The following is a 22,256-nucleotide window of genomic DNA, read 5'->3' as shown; positions in this document are numbered from 1 at the left end:
GCCATGCTCCAAAAACGAGCTTAACTAGCCTATTTTTAGCCATAAGCATTAACAAGGGCTAACAACTATTTTTGACTTGGAATAGTCAAAGCTGATTTTGAACCAGGCCCAAATTGGTCCACCCCAAAGTGGCGCCAACTAGGGCTCCATTGAGATGGATCAAGATCCAGATCCGGATCATGCAGTGAATTAGATCCTACACTAAAAACACATTAGAAAATGCAAATGCGAAAAATAAAAACTATCTACATTCCCCATACACCCTCTAGTGCCACAAAATAATCCTACAGGGCAACAGAACTATCCGGATCCATAGAATTCGGCTCCTAAAAAGATAAAAATACAAATAAAAATATATTTAACGCGATTCCTCACATGCAAAAATGGAATCAAATAATAAAAATATAATCTCTGAGAAAGATGCAAAATATCTCAGATATTGTAGCACAATAATCAAAATGGGCTTGGGTTGGCAGAGATCCAATTGGACCCTGATAGTCTTGCACGATTGGATTTGCCCTGGATTGCATCCTGGATTGGATCCAATTCATCTTCAAAGCTCGGATCTTCAGGATGCTCTGCATCATTCACTCCTAGGTCGAAAGGCTTCATCCTCGGAGGCTGGTTCTTCTCAAGGGACGCTTCATAATATCTGCAAAAAGTCATAATACAATCAACACAGAATCTGTTCAAAGACTTAAACAATACAAGAAATTCTTTATAAGAATGACAATAATATTTGATGTAGTCTAATACAATGTGCTCTATAAAATGCAATTCAGATAAATTCAAAGCAGAACAATGAAATTGAATCTTAAAAGCATCTAAGACATTATATTTAATAATCTTACCTTGCATCAACATGCTGCAGATAATAACAAAATTTGGGTCAACAATGGATAACAATTGACTATTTATCATCCAATTCAAAATGTCAAATTTTGCACTAAGATTTCGATAATCACAAGATAAGTCACAAGCAATACAATGTAACAATAGACCAAATTTATTATCGGGATTTGTCAAAGAGACAAAATCAACATTATCTACTAAACCCTGATGGTTATAAATAAGATTTGGGGCTTTAATGGCAACTAGACCTATTACGTCACGACTAAAATGAGACTCTAAATTCAACTCCACAGAAAGAGTTTCAACATCTAAGTGCTCATTGACACACATGTCTTGTTGATTCTCATCACTAAAATCCACCTTTTTGATAGTTGACTCGACAATGGATATACTAATGACACTTGTCGGAACAATATCGACAATCATGTCAGACGCAACGCGGGGGTAAACTGTAACATCCATGGGTTCACTACGAGAGTTTTCAAAAATGCTGGGTTCATTAACAAGGATGTCCACAGACTCCCTAACGCTTGGATTGAGCTTTTCAATTTCGACATTAGCCTCGAAAATAGGGGTATAATTGACATGCATGAAGTCATCAACAACATCTTCACATGCAAGCATCTCTTCATCTTTGATGCTTTCAACAACTTCTTCGAAGAGCGAATTTTCAAAAATGAAGTTGTCCTCGAACCAGCTTGGACAACCTTCAGGATTCTCTATGAATAAAGCGTTGTCAGAAATGATGTGAGATAACTCTTCATGATCTTCTATGTCAGAAAGTGAAGAAAGGTTAGACAATTCTTTGGACTCTCTAACAAGGATGGGTTATTCATTTATCTGTTCAAAAATTGGATCAGGAATGACTGCATTGATAGGAACATCCTTAAATAGAGGTGAGGACTCCTTCACGCTTTCTTCATTAACTTCAATGATAGGATCAGTACCGACTTCGGGAGAAGGATCCGCTAGAGAATCCTTTGCGACAAAATGAGATTTCAATAAATCCTGAGGTTCATGCCTGACGATGAACACACTGGATCTCTTGATTTGAGATGCAACAATCTTAAGGGACTCATGAGGAGAAATGGGGATGATAGAAGAAGATTGAGGAACCATAACAAGAATGGTGGATTAGACCACGAATGATGAAGTGAAAAACAAAGGAGGCAAATCTTTTGAAGGAAGCAACTTGATCTTTCTACCCTCAAAAGTGAAGGAATAAACATTGGACTTACCATGATGTATGATATTTTGGTCATATTGCCAAGGTCTTTCGAGAATAAGATGGCTCGTATCCATAGGGAGCACATCACACCAGACTTGATCGAAGTAGGTATTTCCAATAAAAAACTTGACCAAGCATTGTCGATCAACACGAATATCGATGCTCTTTTAGAGCAAAGACATCTGATATGGATGGGGATGAGTCTTACAACTCAAACCTAACTTGGTCATGGCTTCGACCGAAATCACGTTCTCACAATAACCAGAGTCTATGATGAATCTACATACTTTTCCATTGATGGTCTAAGCAGACTCAAAGATGTGAGTTTTTAGCCATCAGTCATTCGTTTCTTGTCGTGGGGCTAAACAAATCCGCCTAAAAATGAGTGCTTTGCTTCTATCAGGCAATAACACTTCTTCCACATACTCTTCTTTGTGATTTTCCTCAAAATCTTCTTGTTCTTCATCATAAATAGGATTGGATTATGGATCCAATCTCGAATCATCCTTCATTTGCGATCCTTCGATGAAGAGGGCCTTGCTATGACACTTTGTGGACTTATGACAGGGTTTTCCACAAGTATAGCACTTGATGGGGGTGCTCAAACTCGAGGTCCTAACCTGGTTTCCTACCGGGCCATTTTGGCTTATAACCCTAGGTGGGTTTGACACATTGGGGTGTCGGTAGGGTGGGTCAACTTTTCCACTTGAGACTACTGAGGTCCGCATTGAGGGTCTAGTAGTCTAACTAGATTTTGCCAAGGTCTTTCGCTGAGTAGACATTTCTCATTGATGCACTTTCTGATGAGCCTCGGACACAGTCCAACACTCAACGAAGTTAAGCACATCCTGTAATTGGAAGTTCAGACCTCCAATATATTTTGATACTAACTGTTCTTCACTTTCATGGATGTCATTCCGAGCAATGAGATCATGAAAATCTTTGGTGTATTGATCCATCGAATGGGTTCCTTGCTTAAGGCTTTGGTATTTCTGATAAAGTTCTGGGTGATAGTTCAAAGAAAGGAATTGAGCACGAAGTTTCTGCTCCATGTGCTCCCAACGCTCAATTGGGGTACGACCCTGATGTTTGCGTGTTTGCTTGAGTTGTCGCCACCAAGATGCAGCTCGACCCTTTAATTTGATGGAGATTAATCCTACACATCGATCCTCAGGGACTTCCTTAAATTCAAGGATTTCACGAACTTCACTAATCCAATCAAGGAATTTTTTAGGAGTTACAGTTCTCTTGAATTCTAGGATATCAAAATGCAAGCCCAAATCCAATGGGATCTCTTAGGTTGTAGGTTATTTCTTCTCTCTGGACTTCATCGACGTGACTCAAAATCTTTATCAAAATCATATGAATGAGTCTCACGAGTTCCTCGAGAACTGTGTGGACTCCGCTCAGCTCACTATTCGTTAACTCTAGCATTTTTAGCCATTTGATGAGTTAAATCTTTAACTCGGTGATTAGCCTCGACAAGTTGTCTTTGCAAATCGCGCAACTCATAACGATGATCATGTTCATCATTTCCTCTATTAAAGCTATTTTGACTTCGCCCGCCCATTCGACCCACTATGGTGAATGGTACCTAAAAAAAAATTAGACTCCCCACAACAGCAGGAATCGTGTTGAATTAAAAAATTTGGCAACCCTCGTTTTGATACCAAAATGATGCAATAACATGATGTGGATTCGGTACACACTGATCTATGACCCAAGATCCAAACAGATCTTGATACGCGTGAAAGCGTATACGATAATGAGTCTGAATAGGACTCTGAGAAATAGAATTTTGGGACCCGTGCACTTTGCTTAGACAGATGCAACCCAAATAAAAGTTGTGAGAAACTTATACAACTTTCTAACGAATCTAAAATCACTGGATTTGGATCAGCGGTGTTCGTTCTACGGACTCAAAACTGAGATTGATGAACAAGGTTATGATAGACTTCCAGATTCTGCGGAGAGTCTGTTTGATAGAGTTTTTGACCCTGGAAACAATGAAGTTTGCAAAAACTCCCAACTGAGAAATCGAAGGTCAGATCTAGACCTTTTCAACGAATAAACATTCACAATTTTCTGAGTTTTTTACAAGACTATGAATTTTTGAATTTTGTTAAAATGGTATGAGTTATTGAATAAAGAACTAAATTTTCCATTATTCGACAACAACAAAGATTGATATTTTGTGGTACTTAAACGAATATTCAAGTAAAACTCAAAACATGAACATTGTAGATCTAGGTTCTAGATTTCCACAGAATCAAAAAAATTGAATTTTTATGTAGGTAATCTCCAGATAACGAAGAAATACTGAACACCACTAGGAGTGTTCTGAACCAAACTGGTAACAGTGGAGTCCTGTCACTCCGAGACGTTGACAACACGTTTCAGGGACTCATATGGTTGATTCATAAATTGATCTCAACTACAAAGTTATAGGAAAATGTTTTAGATTTTCGGGAAGCTAAAAAATGCAAGAATTCGAGCAATATATAAGTCGATATAGATGATTCTTTAGAGTCATTCCAGAGAATTCAGGATTCAGGAATTCAGTTTTGTCAGGAAAATCCGAGTTATGTATTAACCAATAAAACTGAATATTTGTGAACAATAGAATCACTTCGTAGCATAAAAGACTTCTATTCATTCACTAGAAAAACAATACATAACCTATTACAACTCACAAGCAATATACTTTGATAGAAACAACAAAAAAAAAACACAAATGATAAACTAACGACAATGTAAGAACAAATGAACCCGGGAATATGATATCCGGATGAAGAAGACAATAGATGTCACAGGAAAGTAGCCGACACCGAAATGATTCTCGAACAACCACTTGAATCAGCCACCAACTCTAACCACGAACATTAGCATCAACTCGCAAGGTCGATCTTGACAAGATCACCTTCACACCAAAAACAATTTTTAGTTCTACCTTCACCAAAGGAGTCATTTTTTCTCAAAACCAGCCACCAAAACAGATTTTTCTCTCTCCAGAACCAACCACCAGCCAATTCCAAAAATAAAGAAGCTCTTCTCCCCTTGGTCGACCTCCACATATTTAAAGGCTTGGGGCTTGAGAAATGGCCACATTAAAGAGCCAAATGGCCTTCCCAAGCCATGCTAAAAAAATGACTTGACTAGCCTATTTTTGGCCATAAGCATTAACTGGGGCTAACAACTATTTTTGACTTGAAATAGTCAAAACTGAATTTGAACTAGGCCCAAATTGGTCCAACCCAAAGTGGCATCAACTAGGGCTCCACTAAGATGGATCGAGATCCAGATTCAGATCGTGCAACGAATTGGATCCTGCACCAAAAACATATTAAAAAATGCAAATACGAAAAATAAAAACTACCCACATTCTTCATACAATCTCTAGTACCACAAAATAATCCTACATGGCACTAGAACTTTTCAGATCCGTAGAATCTGGCTCCTAAAACAATAAAAATACAAATAAAAACATATTTAACGCGATTCCTCACATGCCAAAATGTAATCGAATAATAAAAATACAATCTCTGAGAAAGATGCAAAATATCTCAGATATTGTAGCACGATAATCAAAATGGGTCTGGGTTGGTAGAGATCCAATTGGACCCTAATAGTCCTGCACGATTGGATTTGCCTTGGATCACATCCTACATTGGATCTTGGGAATTGGATTTAGATCTAATTCATCTTCAAAGCTCGGATCTTTAATATGCTCTGCATCAAATCATCTCCAAAAATAGTAGCTATGTTAGGATCCGAACTCTCATGAAGAATGATCCTACAAATTTCGCTGAACTGGACGTGAGGCACGACTCTAGAGAGAGACCCACTATAAAACCTGTAAATTTTGGATATTATTAATAAATAAAGAATTCAACTTTATCTTCGAGTTAGAAATGTGTTTCTATCTTTTAAATTTCATTTATTGGTGTTTAAATGCTTAATTACTCTTTACTGAATCAATAAGGGTGAAATAGTTATTTCAAGTATTATTTCAAACAAAATATTGATTTAAATATTTAAATTATTATTCAAATTTATTATTTTATTGAGTCACAACTCATTTAGGTGTTTTCGAGGTGTTTTGAACTTAACAAGACACATTTGAATGGTTCTAAAAAAAATTCTTAAAAAGGGTATTTTGGTCATAAAATAATTTATGGGAAATACTCTAATTAATAATTGACTATTTTAGAAAGTACCAAATCCCTTGAACTATTTAAAATTAGATGAGTAATTAATGCGAATAAAATGTGAGAAACTAAATTTGAAAAAAATTATGGATTTTAAAATGGACCCTAAATACATACCGGTTAGAGCCTAATGGATTGACCCCAAACTTATGGTATTTTTTTGGGTTTTTGAATAATTAAGTAAAATGATATTAAATTCTAGATTCAACTTTAGACAATATTTTTATAAATAGAATAGTTGGTTATTTTTAGTTGGTGATTTTATTTTTTAGAAATCGCTAGGTTTGGGATTTGGGCTTTTTGGACCCAAACTGGACCCCTTTGTTTGGGCGCACAAGTAGGAAAGGGTGACTCATGGGTGGGGCCCACTAGGGCACTCGACCTTGTCTCTCTTTCCTCCCCTCATTTTACCAGCCGAAAACCCTCTTCTTCCCGTTTCTATTCTACCCAAAGTCGAACCCCTCTTCTTTCCTCATTTTTCCTCAGTCACCGCCTGGATCCCCTCTCCTCCTTGCCACTCCCAGCATCCTCCCCCTCCCAAGAGCCATCTCCTCTCGCTTGTATAGCTGCAAGGGAGGGAACTACGCTCCCCGTCTACCATTTTTGTAGCCGGTGGGTCAGATTTCGGCCATCGGCCACCAAGGTGCTCTCTCTCTCTCTCTACGATGGCTTTATTGTTCCTTTATTCTGAATATGTGCGTTGTTGTCATTTTTCGTTGCTCAGATGCGAGTGATGGTGTGAAAACTGAAAAAATTGGTTGACCAAAAAACCTGATTCGAGTGTTTTTCGGTGCTGGGTGTTTGCTGCGTTACGGTTTTCTTTTGGTGGTTTCGTGATTGAACGCGGAGTCAGGGTTTCATGTTTTTCGTCGACAGGGGATGAGAGTGAGTGGTGATGCAGTGTTTTCTTGATGTCTGGAACGTCCCTTTTGAAAGCTGCCATGTTTTTTAATTGAACGGGTTTGATGATGGATATGTTGGTTGGTTGTTACGTGAAGAAGATGATGCTTCATCTGAAGAAAACGGGTTTACCGTAAATTTTTTTTTTTTTGGATCGGTTGGCTATTGGTGGGTGAGATAGAAGGAATTGCTTTGCTGACGGGCGGAAGGTCGGTACTGACTCAGTAGAGAAGTGATTGAGTAGGTATCTGTTGGTTTGCGACAATCAGATGGAGTTGGTTATGCATTCACCATATTCGTGTAGATGGCTTTTAGTGGACTGATGGTCCCTGCCGGGGATTCAGATGTGGTTCTGGCTATGTCTTCTAACGTTATAGTGCTGGACGTTGGGGGTATGTCTTGTGGAGGCTGCGTGGCAAGCGTGAAACACATATTGGAAAGTCAGCCACAGGTGTCCTCTGCTAGTGTCAACCTTGCGACAGAGACTACAGTTGGGTGAAGAACTTGCTGCACACTTGAATAGTTGTGGATTTAAGTATAATCTGCGAGACTCTTATTTGCTCAACATTATAAAATTTATTTTTTTTAAATGCCCAATTTAACTGCTGGCACCGAGAGTTCGGTGTATTGTTACTTGAGCGGTCTTTGTGAATTTCGAAACCCTTTAGTCGTTTCGATTTGTTGGTCTTCACATTATTAAAGTAAGATACCTTAATTGAATTTGTATAGAGCATGTTTAGGCATTATTCTTATAATCTTGTGGTATGACATTAAATTCTTAAGATAATTGCAAATAAAAATTATGCGCACACACCACACATAATTGTGTATATCTAAGGTTGTTATATATGCTTAACTGTCTATATTTTGTTTCAACCTCATTACGTGCATACACATACTTAGTTATAGATATCTAGAGATGTCATGGTTGCTTATATATTTAACTGAGTTGAGTGCAGGATATACAAAAAATATGATACTTATGTTAAGTATCAAAACAACAACTATAAGTTAGTGTGCATTGAATGCAATGCAATACGAAAGGCAAATCGGGTAAATGTCTGTAGTAAGGACGTGGTGCAAATGCATCACCCAATAAATTTATTTTATTGTATGCAACACTTTCATGCTCACACACTTTACTTAGTTGTGGATATTTAGGACTCTTGTGATTGTAGTTCGGAGATCATGCTTGTCATGATTGTAGTTAACAGAATAGAAAGTGTATTTGCTATAGATATACTTGTGTGTATGGGTTTGAATGTTGTTCACTTATGAGTATATAATATATACGTAATGTGTGTCATCATACTTTGGTTTGCCCATACTATGTTATTTTGTGTGTTTGTATGAATTTGATACATAATGAACATATAACTACTATGGATACATGTAAGCCGTGTTCGATGCATATTGTGAATGTTATATATATTATCATGTCATATGATGAACTCATTTATTATTTTACATGCAAATGTTGTAAATTATTTTGAACATATATTGTCTTGTTTGCTTGAGAAATATGTGTGTATGATGGACGGTGGGATGATTAATGAGATTTTGACCTACCTTTCTTATGCAATTATATCTAAGGTGATATATTGATTCATGTGGTGAAAAATATATTTATGACTTTTATCCTGTGTGCTTGAACTATATATGAGTTACATATGTTGAAGTTTAATTGCTTCGTATTATGAAATATGCATGTTCACGTATGCATGCATAAAACCCATGTTTTGTTTACGTATGCTTCGAGGTTCAATTTATGAAATGCAATGTTCCTTGTGGCAATGATATGATGTGTAAGATAATATGCTTCTGTATGATATAATTTAAATGTCACGTGATGTGAAATTATGAATGCATGCGAGAAATGTTTAAGTTCAATAGTGAACTATGGTTCATAGAACCTTATTAATTAAATGTGTGATTTTATGATTTAAATGTCATATGAAGTGATGTATGATGTGATGCTTATTGATTATACACATGTTTGTGCTCGTGTTGGTGGCTATCGACCCTGAGAGTAGTCAATTGTATGGATGCATGTATGACAATAGTCTTCACTTGATATGGTACCCGTTGAGAAACTGTTCTTAAAGGATTCGCTGTGAGGGGTATGCATGACTAGATCAGATAATCCAGTTAGAGCGGTAAGTCTCTGTGAGGAAGTGCATTGTCCAAGAGTGGGTAGCCAACGAAGACGATATATTCCTGTGAGGAAGTGTATTGTCCAAGACCAGACAAATCATCCATTTAGGGCGGTAACTCCTTATGAGGTTGTACACTTCTCAGACCAGGTGATCCGTCGTGGATCTTGTAAATCTTTATTATGATTAAATAAAATGTTATGATGAATTAGGATGATCTTTTGAGTTGATTGAGATAGTCAGTTATGAATCTATAGATTTGGCTTTTCTGTTGTATCATGATTATATGCTGAATTCAGATGTGAGAATCAGATATTTATCAATTTTAGATTTTGATATGAGGTTATGATTGTAATGCTCGTGTTAGTGTATAGGTGAATGACATATCACGCCTACAAATGATTAGTTTTGACTTATCATGTGAATGACACATCACTCATATATAATTTTGTTGCAAATGATTGCATTATGATTGTTCAAGTGAATACATCATACCTATGTATCATGATTGATGTGTATCATGAATATCTAACTGATTTACTTAGAAAGTATGTGTGTGTGTTTCAAGCTAAAATGGTCAAATATGATTTGACCTACTGTTTATAAAAATTATGAATACATGTAAAAATGATGCAATGATTTGAATGTCTTAAATGCATATATATGCACACACACACACACACACATATATATATATATATATATATATATATATATATATATATGCAAAGACTTGTATGTTTTGAATGCATATGAATTATGCTTTATGATGTGACTTCATGTTGAATGAAATATTAAGTGATGAAATGCTTTTAAATGCTTTCTGTTTAAATGCTTGAATAAATGACTTATGAGATGTTATCCCGTTGTCTATCACTTGATGATTGATGAATAATATATCATGTCTTTACCTTTAAATCTACGTAGGCAAGAGGAAAAATAAATAAAAGCTCATACAATCCTGACCATTCACACATGTAAATTCACATATTTTGGAGAAAAATCCCATATTCAAGAAAACCATATATTTAGGCTTAAATTCACATATATAGAGAAAATCCACATATTTTGGACGAAAAATGCATAAAGTCTTAAAATTTTTTATTTTCTTAAAACTATGTTGTGAAATTCCCTATCCTTATAACTCTTTGTTGCAAAAGATTTAGGTTGAAATCGTATATATGAAAATCACATATTTTTTGTTGCAAAAGACCCGTTCCTTGCAACTCTTTGTAGGAAGAAAATCACATACTAGGATGAATTCAAAAATGTATTGATCAACTATTCGCAAATTCATTTTACGGACTTTCACTTTCTCATAAATATTGATCATGGTTCACTAATAATGAATACAAACTTCCTCATCCTCACAAATATTTATCATTTTTTGCCTATTATTTTATGTAGACTTTCTCATCCTCATAATTATTGATCATTTTTATGAACTTCCGCATCCTCACAAATATATAATTTTATCTACTCAAATCAAATTGACAACATTTACATAATTCACCTACTTACAATTACAATTTATATATGTAAAATCTATAATTACAATTTCATAAAAATCTTCAACATTTACATAATTCACCTGTTACATTCAAATTCACAATACTTACTATTCGCATGTTTATAATTTAAATTTACAACACTTATAATTCAAATTTACAACATATACACAATTCAATGATTTATGGCTTTGCAATGAATCACTGTTATGATTTACAATTCAAATTTAGAATTATATATATAATTCAATAGAAGACAATTTAATGATTTAATAATTTACAATTACATTGATTTACAATGAATCTCAATTACACTCAAATTTACAAAACAATCGAAGACAAAAGTCATTATTGTGGATGCTTTAGGCGCACTCATAGCTCCTCGCTTATTTGTGCTATCGAGAAGGCCATCTTGAGTCCGTATAATATCCTTTAGCATGTAGATTTCATCTAGTGCAAGAGTCAACTCTGTTTCTGCTCCACTTGTAGTCTTTCTTTGCTTCGCCCAACTTTTTCTTCCTCATCCTCAATGGCACTCTTTGCGGAGGAACTGCCTGCAACCTGTTGGGATACATGTGATCATCGCAAAAATTTTCCTCTCTTGATATTTCTTTCTCTTCCTTCTCTTTTCCTTTCCAGCCTCTATTTTCTCCTTTTTGAAGGAAAAAATAAAAGACAGAAAAGAAGAGAGAAGAGAAAAGAAAAGAAAGAAGAGAGAGAGAAAATCTTCTGCGAAGGTCGAAGGTCTCACTTGACCTTAATTTTGAAAAGATTTTAAAAAGATTACTCGCCTCCGTTTTGAAAAATCTACGGGAAAAATGGAGAGATGAGATTCGCTCGTTGGTACGAGGTTCAACCGTTCCTGGCGCCTTTACCAGGGGTAATCGAACCAATGATCGAATTTATGCCTTTTGCTTTGATAAAACATTATCTAAGAATTTATTCTAAGTCTAAAAATGCACAAAGAATCATACTTGTGTAAATGCAACAGATGTATGCTTTTTTTGAAAAATGATTAATCTCAAGTGTTTTTGAGATGAATAGAGCGAAGAAATGTTTTCTAACTTAGAACTTGAGATAGATCTTGGAATGATGTTTGAAGTTCTAAGTTTTTGAAATAATCAGAGTTGGGAAGATAAATCTCGATTCAAAAAGAATGAAGAGAAAGAGGAAAAGAAATGAAGTTTTTAGAGTCAGAAATGGATTTTGAATTTGAATTTTGAACAGAGATGGAATTTAAAATGGAATTGAATTCCAGATTTAAAGTTTTGAAATCAGGATAGAATTTGGATTTGAGAAATCCAAATGGAGTTTTGAAAATAGAATGGGGTTTAAGAGGTCCAAATATGAAAAAATGGAATTGGACTTGAAATCTGAAAATCAAGATAGATTTGGATTTGAAATCTGGAATTGGGAATGGAATTGGACTTGAAATCTGGGATACAAGATGAAATTTGAATACAAAGTCTGGATTCTAAATGGAATTGGATCCGAAGTCTGGGATTCAAGATGAGATTGAATTCTGGAATCCTTAATGGAATTGGATCCGAAGTCTGAGATCCAAGATTGAGTTGGATTTTGGAAATCTGGATCCAAAGTGGGATTGGGTTCTAATTTTAGAATTGGATTTTGAAAGTCCAAATGAGACTTTTGAAGATGGACCTGGGTTTTTGAAAAACCCAGATTGAATTTAAAATTTAGGAAACATCGAATTTTGAGATTTAGAATCAATCTCAAAGCTTTGATTTTGAATTGAGTACCAAGACTCAATCTTCAGGTGAAACTTTGAAGATGAAGAATAAGTTTGATTTTTGAAGTTTAAAAATGAGAATGAAAATGAATTTTGAACTTTCAAAGTTGAATTGAACTTTGAAATTGGATTTGGATTGGAAATTCAATTTAGAATATATGAATGAATTTTGAAATATCAAAGTCAAATTGGACTTTGATATTGAATTTTGAATCTTTGAAATAAGATAGAACAATGAATTGAAATAGAAGTTGAAGATTTGTTTGAGAAATGAGGAAGATATTTGAAGAATATATCTCAAAATCACTTGATTTTGGAAAAGAATTTTGAAAATATGATATAATTCTATTCTAAATGATGAAATGAATGAAAGAATTTGAAATTTGGTTTAGAAAATCATATTTAATTCTTTAAGTGAATTTAAAATAAGATTGAAGATATAACACACCCCTGACTATGGTCATTGGATGTATTATATAGCAATCATATTTAATTTCAAGTGAAGAATAAAATATATTTTGGTGGCTTTATAGAATTTAAAATGAAATTAACTCTTAATATATCTTGACTATGGCCATTGATATATATTTTGAGTTAATTTTAAGTTAAACTCGGATAAAGGAGAAAAATATAAAAAAAATATGATGATTTTCTGAAAAGAGATCCAATGTGGATCCAGTGTTATTCCATAAAAGATGAAAATCCTAAGTTTTGTTCACATCCTGACTATGGCCATTGATGTGAATCATCAACTTTGGATTTAATCACCTTCTATTAGAATGGTGCACGTGCCATTCGTGTTTCCATCATGTGAAATTTTTGAAAAATAAGATGAAAATAATATGAAAACAAGTAGTTCTAGAAAAATATATGCTCATACATTCTAATCTAGGACTGAAATGTAAAGAATTCTCATTAGATCTATTACAATTTATTAAATTGAATTTAAAATGATAAAGTCCTAGTCTGAGAGAACAACTTTTACATATCTCTGCAAAAACAGGGTTATTATAGAAAAAAATGCCAAATGTGAGAGCAAATGGAGAACATATATGACCCCACCCATATTGATAAAGAAATACTCGTGGATTAGCCTAAGTGGAATGCAAGTGCTTTACAAGGAAATGCATGTAATTTTAAAGGGATACAATGTATATGCCTGAAGAGGTGTGCTTAGGCCTAGCACTAAATGCACATAAACTGACATGATATAAAGGGGAGTTGTATTGCTATAAACTATATCTTAGGTGATTTCTACATACTGCAAAAGATTGGTGGGGTATAGATTGATTTATGAAAACGCGACAAAAGAATGAAATATAAATTACACACAATGATACAAATTCGAGTCATGATACAAAGCCAAAGAACGCACATGTTGGTTGGGAAAGGCTCAATTGGATCCTATGACAAGTATTTACTTGATGTTTTTAACGAAACTGACATTTTCCCAGCAAATTGAAAGAAACTTTATACTAGAGAAAATAAAACTTTACAGCTAATCCTAAATGGAAAGTTAAGCAAACTATATATATATATATATATATATATATATATATATATATATATATATATATATATATATATATATATATAAAGGCTGAAAAGGGAGCTGTGCACAGGAGAAATGCAGGAAATGTATGTCAGCTGGGTGCTGGTGTGTGTAGGGACAATATGTAGTGAAGTGATGAAGTGTATACAGAGGAAGGTAGTTATGAAGTGAGGATGCAAGTGAAAACAATGTTGTGGTAGGGATGCTACATATGGCTGATGAAGAAATGAAGTTGGGAGTGCAAATGCCACCAAAAATAAATGCAAAGGAGATTTTTTTTGTGAATTCATAGCAACCATGGGGTGCATTATGATAACATGCTATGAACGTGGGAGATCACAACAGTACATAAGTTGCTTTGAACATTTACTGTAATATGAGGTCACAACACTGTATTGGACTGCTGTGAAATGCTCACTGTGATATACTACGAACGCATGCAAGGTCACATCAATACATTGGACTGTTGTGAAATTCACATAAAACTACAACAATTTAGCAGTGTACTATAGGTGGTGTAGGAACAATATGCAAATGATATTGTAAGTGCAGTGTGGGGCTGTGATGAATGCAACAAGTGGCATGCTGGAAGCATGGAGGTGCGAGACAGGAGGGGCAGTGGTGTTGGGTGATACATATGTACTGTGCATTGGTGAAGTGCATTGGTGAAGTGCAGGGGTTGGTGTGCTGTAATGACAACAAGTGATGAAAGGTGATGGCACTATGTATGGGATGCTTGTGGGGGTGTTGTAGGTAAGGTGAGGATGTGAAGATGCAGTGAAATGGTGAAAGGGTGAGTGCAATACACAAGTGCAGCAGTGAGGTGAGGAAGTGTGACAGTGGAAATGCAAGTGGTGTGCTGCAGATGGTGTGTTGTGTGTAGTGCAGTGAGGTGGTGAGATTGGGGTTGGAAATGAGTATAGGTGCTGTTGTGGTGAGATTGGGGTTGGAAATGAGTATAGGTGCTGTTGTAAGTGATAGCACGAGTACAGCACAAAAAATGTCACAAAAAATGTCATGAAGGACAATGAGGGGGTTAGTGGTGTAGTTATGGATGCTGAAGCAAAATGCATAAACATAAGTGAAGAGTACAGGAAGTAAATGCAACTAATAAGAGGACAAATGTAGTGGAGTTGTGAGTGTAGGTGAACACACCATGTTGTAGGATGCACAGGTTTATAGTGAAGGCAATAGGTATAATGATGCTGCAATGAAAAATGTTGTGAAATGCATGTATGCTGTGAGTAGCTGTATTAGGCTGGAGGATGTGAAGATGGGTGGATGTTGAAGGCGTAAAGGGGCTGAAAGGGGTTTAGCAGGAAGATATAGTAGATGAGGTAGGTTATTGAATATATAGTTACAGTAGGTAGATGTGAAGGTTGCAGCAAATGTAAAGGAGAGTGTGGGTAATAAGGCAAGGACTGGGGCTCAGGAGTTTTTGCAATAGGTATTAGTGCCTATACTGGGCTGGTGTATGCGGTATTGATGGAAGGTAGGAAGTATAACAGATAAGGTGAGTACAACATAGAATTCTTTTTTTGCAAAACACCTTCAGTTGCTGTGAAGATGTTTTTTTGTTATTGCTGGAAAAATATAGTAAGGTCAGGATTACATCCCAAACTAAACACCACGAACATCCTTCATTCTGTTGTGCAGATTCAGTCTCATAAAACCTTATTGACTTCACAAGATAAAAATAGATATTTCAATGAATAGAGGTGCTCGCCGATGTCTGCAACGAGCTGAGTGTGCCAGGTTTAACAAAATTCCTGGTATGTGAGAGCTAAAGAAATTTTTTGAATGTAAAATATAAAATGAGTGATCACATGTTTATATATATATATTTTTTGTATGAAGATATGAACATTCTACAGATAACAATCTCTGCTTTCAGAAATCTGAAAAAGCAAATGAGACTATATGGATATATAGTGAAGAATGAAACGAAAGATGCTAATTCTCATGGGTCAAGCGAGTACAAGCCGATATTGAGCTTAGTTCAAGGCATCTGATCGACTGAATTGTTATCCCCAGTTGCTAGACTTTGAGTTTAGGTTAAGTTAATCTGAAATTGGTTCACACAACTGATCATTGGCATGTATGCACATATGTGCAGGCGTGCAAGAGACATAACTATATACCTTGTTTGCATCTATCATTTCCAATAAGAATTCCATTCCACTATTTCTACAGGCATCACTCTAGGCGCTGTGTGATGACTACAACTTATTGAGACAGGTGAAGGATTGTCGCTAGATGTTAATACCAAACTGTCGGTGATGCTGTAAATGAAAAAAGAAGAAGAAATGCCCAGCACCAACGATCTGTACTATTACCCATTACAGGAATTATGATGGAAAATGGGCTCTAATGCCCAGTAAAATTTTTGGCTCGAGACAGGTGAAGGATGAATAACTGTTATATGCATACTAACGATAAAACAGGATTTCAGAAACAACAAAGTATCATCAACAAAAATCAATCAGAATGTTAAAAATAAAATAACGATAATGCAACTCAAGAATACAGAAAATGTGGATAACAATGGTGACTACAAAATAGATTTAAAAAGGGTGGAGGAGTTCAACAGGAAGATGCAGATGCCGACGGTGTTATGCAAAATGAATGATTAGATGCAACGAAATGCTATGGATGAACAAGATGGTATTGAGCAAAAAAAATTAGTAAGCAAGATCAGTGAAAGAAAACGAAGGACAAGTAATACTAATAGATCCCAACAATACACATATCGAAATAAATGACTCAAAATGAAATAATCTGGACGAGTGGATCTACCAGAACAGAACCAGTGAAGGAATCAAACAAATAAAATAGAGAGCTGAACCAAAAGAGATGGAAAAAAGGGGGGGGGGTCAAATATACAAAAACTGACGCATACTGAACCAGAGTATTCACAATCACGATATTAAATTTAAGCAGAAGACGTATGGAAAAGAAAAGGACAATCAAGTTACTGATATAGACGAAATGTAAGTTGTTGAAAACATGAAACGTGCCTTCAGATCAGATGTAAAAGAAAAAAAATGAAAATGAGATATAATACAGGAATCGATTGTGATAAAAAAAAAACGAAGACAAAAAATTGATAACACAAATAGAAGATAATGAAAAAAAAAGATAATCAAAACGAGAAATAGAAAATCAAGGATAATATAAGAAAAAAAAGAAAAGAAAGAGAAATAAAAGAGGACATAACAGTCGATGATAGCAAGTAAGCAAAATTATCATGATAGGATGGATCAAATGGGTGGCATCAGGCTGATGTCCACATCAACACGGCTACAGAGGAGCAGCTATAGTGTAAAACGAGAAGTGAAAACAGGAAATCGACAACATGAACAAGTGAAAGAATAAAAATGAAGAATGCGAATAGGAAATTAAAGATACAAAAAAGAATCAGGATGAAAACAAGAAGTAGAAATATAAACGAAGGGTCAGGGTTAAAAGACAATCAAAATAAAAGAAAATAGGAAATCAAAATCAGAGGAGAAATCCCAATGCAAACTATAATCAAGACGGAAAGAAGAATGGCACGAATCAGAATTAAAAAAAAAAATTATAAATAAATAAGAAAGAAAGTGTTGAAACATAAGTATTTCTTTGTTGTTGCACATACGTAGGTCGATCTTGTTGCAAACAGATCGATTCTACGTGGGTGCTTTGATTGAAAGAAAGACAAAAAAAAGGGAAAAATCAGAAAAACAAGATGAAAGAAGAAAACAAACAAGAAAAAGAAAAAGAAGGGGAGAGTCGCTTACCTTAGCTTTGGCGTTGTAGGATGGTGGGCGTCCTTCAGCAGATCGGAAGAGGAAACCACAAATATCCAGAGAAGAAAGAAGAGGAAGAAGGAGAAGATGCGTATGGAGGGGTGAAGACGATGGTTTGAGGGTTCCCCTGCATATCCCTTTTAAAGAGGAGGAGGAAGGATCTGGAGGATGGGTTAGTTGGAGATGAGCGGAGGATGAAGAAGGTGCGATGGAGGGAGAGAGGAAGAGAGTTCGAGAGCAGGAGGGTGCCGTTACAATTTTCCCCAAATTCCAAAAAGGGGCTCCCTCAAAAAGGATTTTTCATAAAATGGTTTTTCAAATGAGGTTTTTAGCAAAACAAGTTTCATAAAGGGTTTGAACTGCATATTTTCTGAGTTTTTGGATTTTTTTGTTGTTTTCTTTTGGCGTTTTCTACATTTTTTTGGTGTTTTTAAGATAAAACTCTGAAACTTACGAGAAAACAAAAGGATTTTTGAAATATTTTTTAAAATTTGAAAATATCTACAAAGGAAGGGTTTTTCGAGAGTTTTAAAGTTGTTCTTTGAAAATCCTTCAGAAAATAGGTTTGGATCCGAAACTTGAGGAAATATTCGAGTTTTGCACCTCGAATCAAGAAATATAGAGTAATGGATCCAAACGGATACCGGATGGATTGAGCCATTCAAAACTATTTTTGGTGTTTTTGTAATTTTAATTTGAAATTTTGATAACGAGGCTCAGATTTAGATTTTTGGCACGAGACATGGATCCAAAATAGAGTCAGATACATAAAATAGAATTGGATTCCAGAGAATCCAAGAAATAACTGGAATTTAAGTTCGAAACCGACTCAATTTATTCAGAAAATGGAGCCTAGGGGCAAAAAGGGAATTTTTGGATTTTTTGGAAAATTTGGGGTGTTCACAATACAACAGTTATATCTTCGTCATCGCTGGCATGTACCATGAATGATAACTCAATGACTTTGTCATTGTCGTGTCAGTCTTCAAGTTCGGATAGAAATATCTTGGGGTAATCCTTCGTTCGATCTTTTATTTGCAGCAAAACAGATTTGTTAATTGCATGAGGGCAATGAGGTTGTTGAACAAACCTAAGCTGCTAAACCATTCAATTGGTCATTGGCGCTCAACTTTATCATGTTATGCAACCAAATGTTCATCATCGCGATGTCCTTCGCCCCCATAACCGCGTCGACATTCTCCTCTTTCTCCTCTGTCTTTATAAGTGCACCACTTTACCTACAAAATGAAGTTTCATTCATGGTTAGTCATATATCACATTATTTATAAAAATATAAGAAATATCATCAACAATACTTATATGCTCTGGTCAGCCTGCACAACGATGTAGCGCATTGGGCACGTCCCAAGTGAGGACCCACCACTCTTCGATCAATCACCTCTTCGTTGTGTGACCGACTCCTGTAAACACCCCAAATTTTCTGGGTCCATTTTGGACACCCTTTTTACATATGCCAACCCCCTGCAGGGCAATGTAAGAGTCTCACCCCATAGGTTTATCCTGGTCTAGAGGTCAATTTACCCCCATTTGGTTAATAAAATTACCATTTTACCTCTGAGCTACCCTTAGCCCTTCGTCAGTCAGACTTAGCCAAACTCACCTTAAGTTTAGAGAAGTTAGAATATCAGTTATTTCTAGCTCCATTGAGCTCACGATGAGCTGTGTCAGTTCCCTCAAGCTAAATTTAGTTCATTTCAGGCAAAATGATCTCATTTCTAACTCAAATTTTAGCTAAATTGTCTTTGAGTTAGTCAAACGCAGTAGATCCTATCCCCATTAGTCTAATATGAGTTCATCAGGAGTTTGAATGGTTCAGTTCTAGTTCAAAGTCATTCTCCATATCCGGGGACCTTCATTTTAGCTCATTTTAGTTCGTTTTAGCTCATTTCAGTCAAAATTGAGCTAACCGTAGTCGGGTGAGCTAGTGTTTTAGCTTTGAATTTAGTTCACTTGAATATAATTGACTTCCAATTTAGTTCATTTAAATCCTATACAGTTCAAATTAATTCAGACTAGTTTAGTGCCGCGTTTTCTACCCCTGAAGGGCAAAAATAAAAAATTAAAAATTTCTTCAGAACATCGTTTCTATCAATTTTGCAAACTGGGATAAGTCCCAATTCAGGCTCGGATCAATTCCTTTATTTGATATTTTATCAATATTTGAGATCTAATCCGCATTCCAAAATGGATATTGGATCCAATGTTGGATCTGATGTCCATTTTTAATCTAAACCTGGATTTTTCATCAAATTCATTCTATAATCAATATCTAGAGTCTAATTTATCCTTTTGAACCTGAAATATCTCATTGGATATTCAAGATCCAATTAATAATTTTAGATCCATTTCCATCTGGATCCACCTTCTGATCCATTCAGAAGGACAGTTGAATCAATTTCTGAATTTGAACTCAAATTCATATAACATCTGATATCAATTTCACTTCTTGGATTTTGATCTAGATCCAAGATCCAATTCCATTTCCAGGCTTGATCCAAATCCAAATTCCATCATGAGCTTGGATCTTTCATTTCAAATTCATTTCATAAAACCCATATCTAGGGTTCGAACATCATTTTGAACTAATTTCTTTCATTTTTATCTTCAATCGGGATCCAAATCCACTTTATTCAAAACCTTAGATCCAGATCCTTTTCAAAATTCAATTTCCAAATCAATCCTCTTATTTCAAAATAAATTCAGTATTCTCCTTCTTTCAAAAATTGATATTTCAAAGTTGGATTCACTTTTAAACTTTGATTTAGATTTCAAAAACCAAAACGGATCCAGATCTAGATTCAAAAATCCAATTTCTATCTAATTTTCAAAATCAATCCTTGCATTTTAAAATTCAAATCCAATGTTTTGAGAAAAAAACTTTCAAAAATCAACCTAGAACCAATTTTTAACTCCATTTGGATTTCAAATACCAAAATGGATCCATATCCAAATTTAAAATCCAATTTTTATCTCAATTTTGAAAACAATCATTGAATTTCAAATCCAAATTCCAAAATTCAATCTGGATCTAGTTTTAATTCAATTTGGGTTAAAAAAAATCCAAATGGATCTTAGATCCAATTGAGATCCATTATCTTTAATTTTCAAATCTCCTTTATTTTCACCATTTCATTCCCCTTTTATTTTCAAATCTCTAATTTTTAGTTTTAAAATTACAAAAAAAGAAAAAAATATTTCTAAAGGAGGCGCCACTTGGCATTTCTTTCAATTTCAAAAATGATTTTCACCTTAAACTTTTTCTTTAGTTTAGAAACCTATTTCCACTTGTTTTTAACTTTTCCTTTTGTTTTTAAAAACCCACATGTGTACACCCTTGAAAAGGATGCCACATGTCCGTTTTTTAGCAAATTACTCATTTTACCCATTTGAAAAAATAAAAAATACCCACATGGGGGGGGGGGGGGGCATGTGGCCTCTCAAGATGACATGTGGCAAGGGCTTTCTAGACCCTTGCCACCTCAGCCCTAAGCCTAACCAACTTTGAGAATTCAATACCTAAACTACCCCCACCTTAGGCTATAAATAGAGGCCAAAACGGGGGGGGGGGGGGGGTCGACAATCTCTTGGAGCCCTCTCTCTTGCCCTCTCAAAGTGGCGCCAAACCCTCTCTCTCAGCCCTCTTCAGCCAAGGTGAGTCCTCTTTCTCTCTTTCAATTAATTTTTCATTTTTCTTAAAATTTTCTAAGTGCGCCCCCCCCCCCTCTCTTCTTCTTCTTCTTTCATTTTCTTTCTAATTTCATAAGTGGCAACGCAGATCTATTTCATTTATGTATTAATTTTCATTTTATGCTTTTTGATTCATTCAATTTGCTATTTGATCCATGCAATTTCATTTTAGCCATTAGAGTTATGAGATTTGATCTTCTATATATCAAATCTCATATTCAATTGGCCAAATCAATCTCAATTTATGCTCCAACACTTTGATTATATTTGTAAATGCATTTCATCTTAAACTTTCATCATCTATGCATTCATTCATAATCTAAAACATTAGATCTCAAGTTTGAGCATCCATGCATATGTAATTTGCTTTTATCATGTTCAATTGCCTTTAGATAGCATTTTTAATTCTGGCCTATTTTTAGATCTTTTAATTCACATATAATTAGGGGTCGATTTGATCTAAATTTTTTACTGCAACTTCATGCATATGTTTTTGTTATCTCCACCAAAATTCATTGCATTTTGAGGTCGTTTGATCTACTTTAAAAATCGAGATTCGGAACCTATTTTCGGCATCATTACAATGGTGTCCAAAATCAGGATCAACTT

Source organism: Nuphar pumila, chromosome 17, assembly GCF_984573655.1.
Source record: "Nuphar pumila chromosome 17, dmNupPumi1.hap1.1, whole genome shotgun sequence".
In the NCBI taxonomy this organism is placed as follows: Eukaryota; Viridiplantae; Streptophyta; class Magnoliopsida; order Nymphaeales; family Nymphaeaceae; genus Nuphar; species Nuphar pumila.
The sequence above is the reverse complement of the archived record's forward strand: the minus strand, read 5'-3'. Positions refer to the sequence as shown.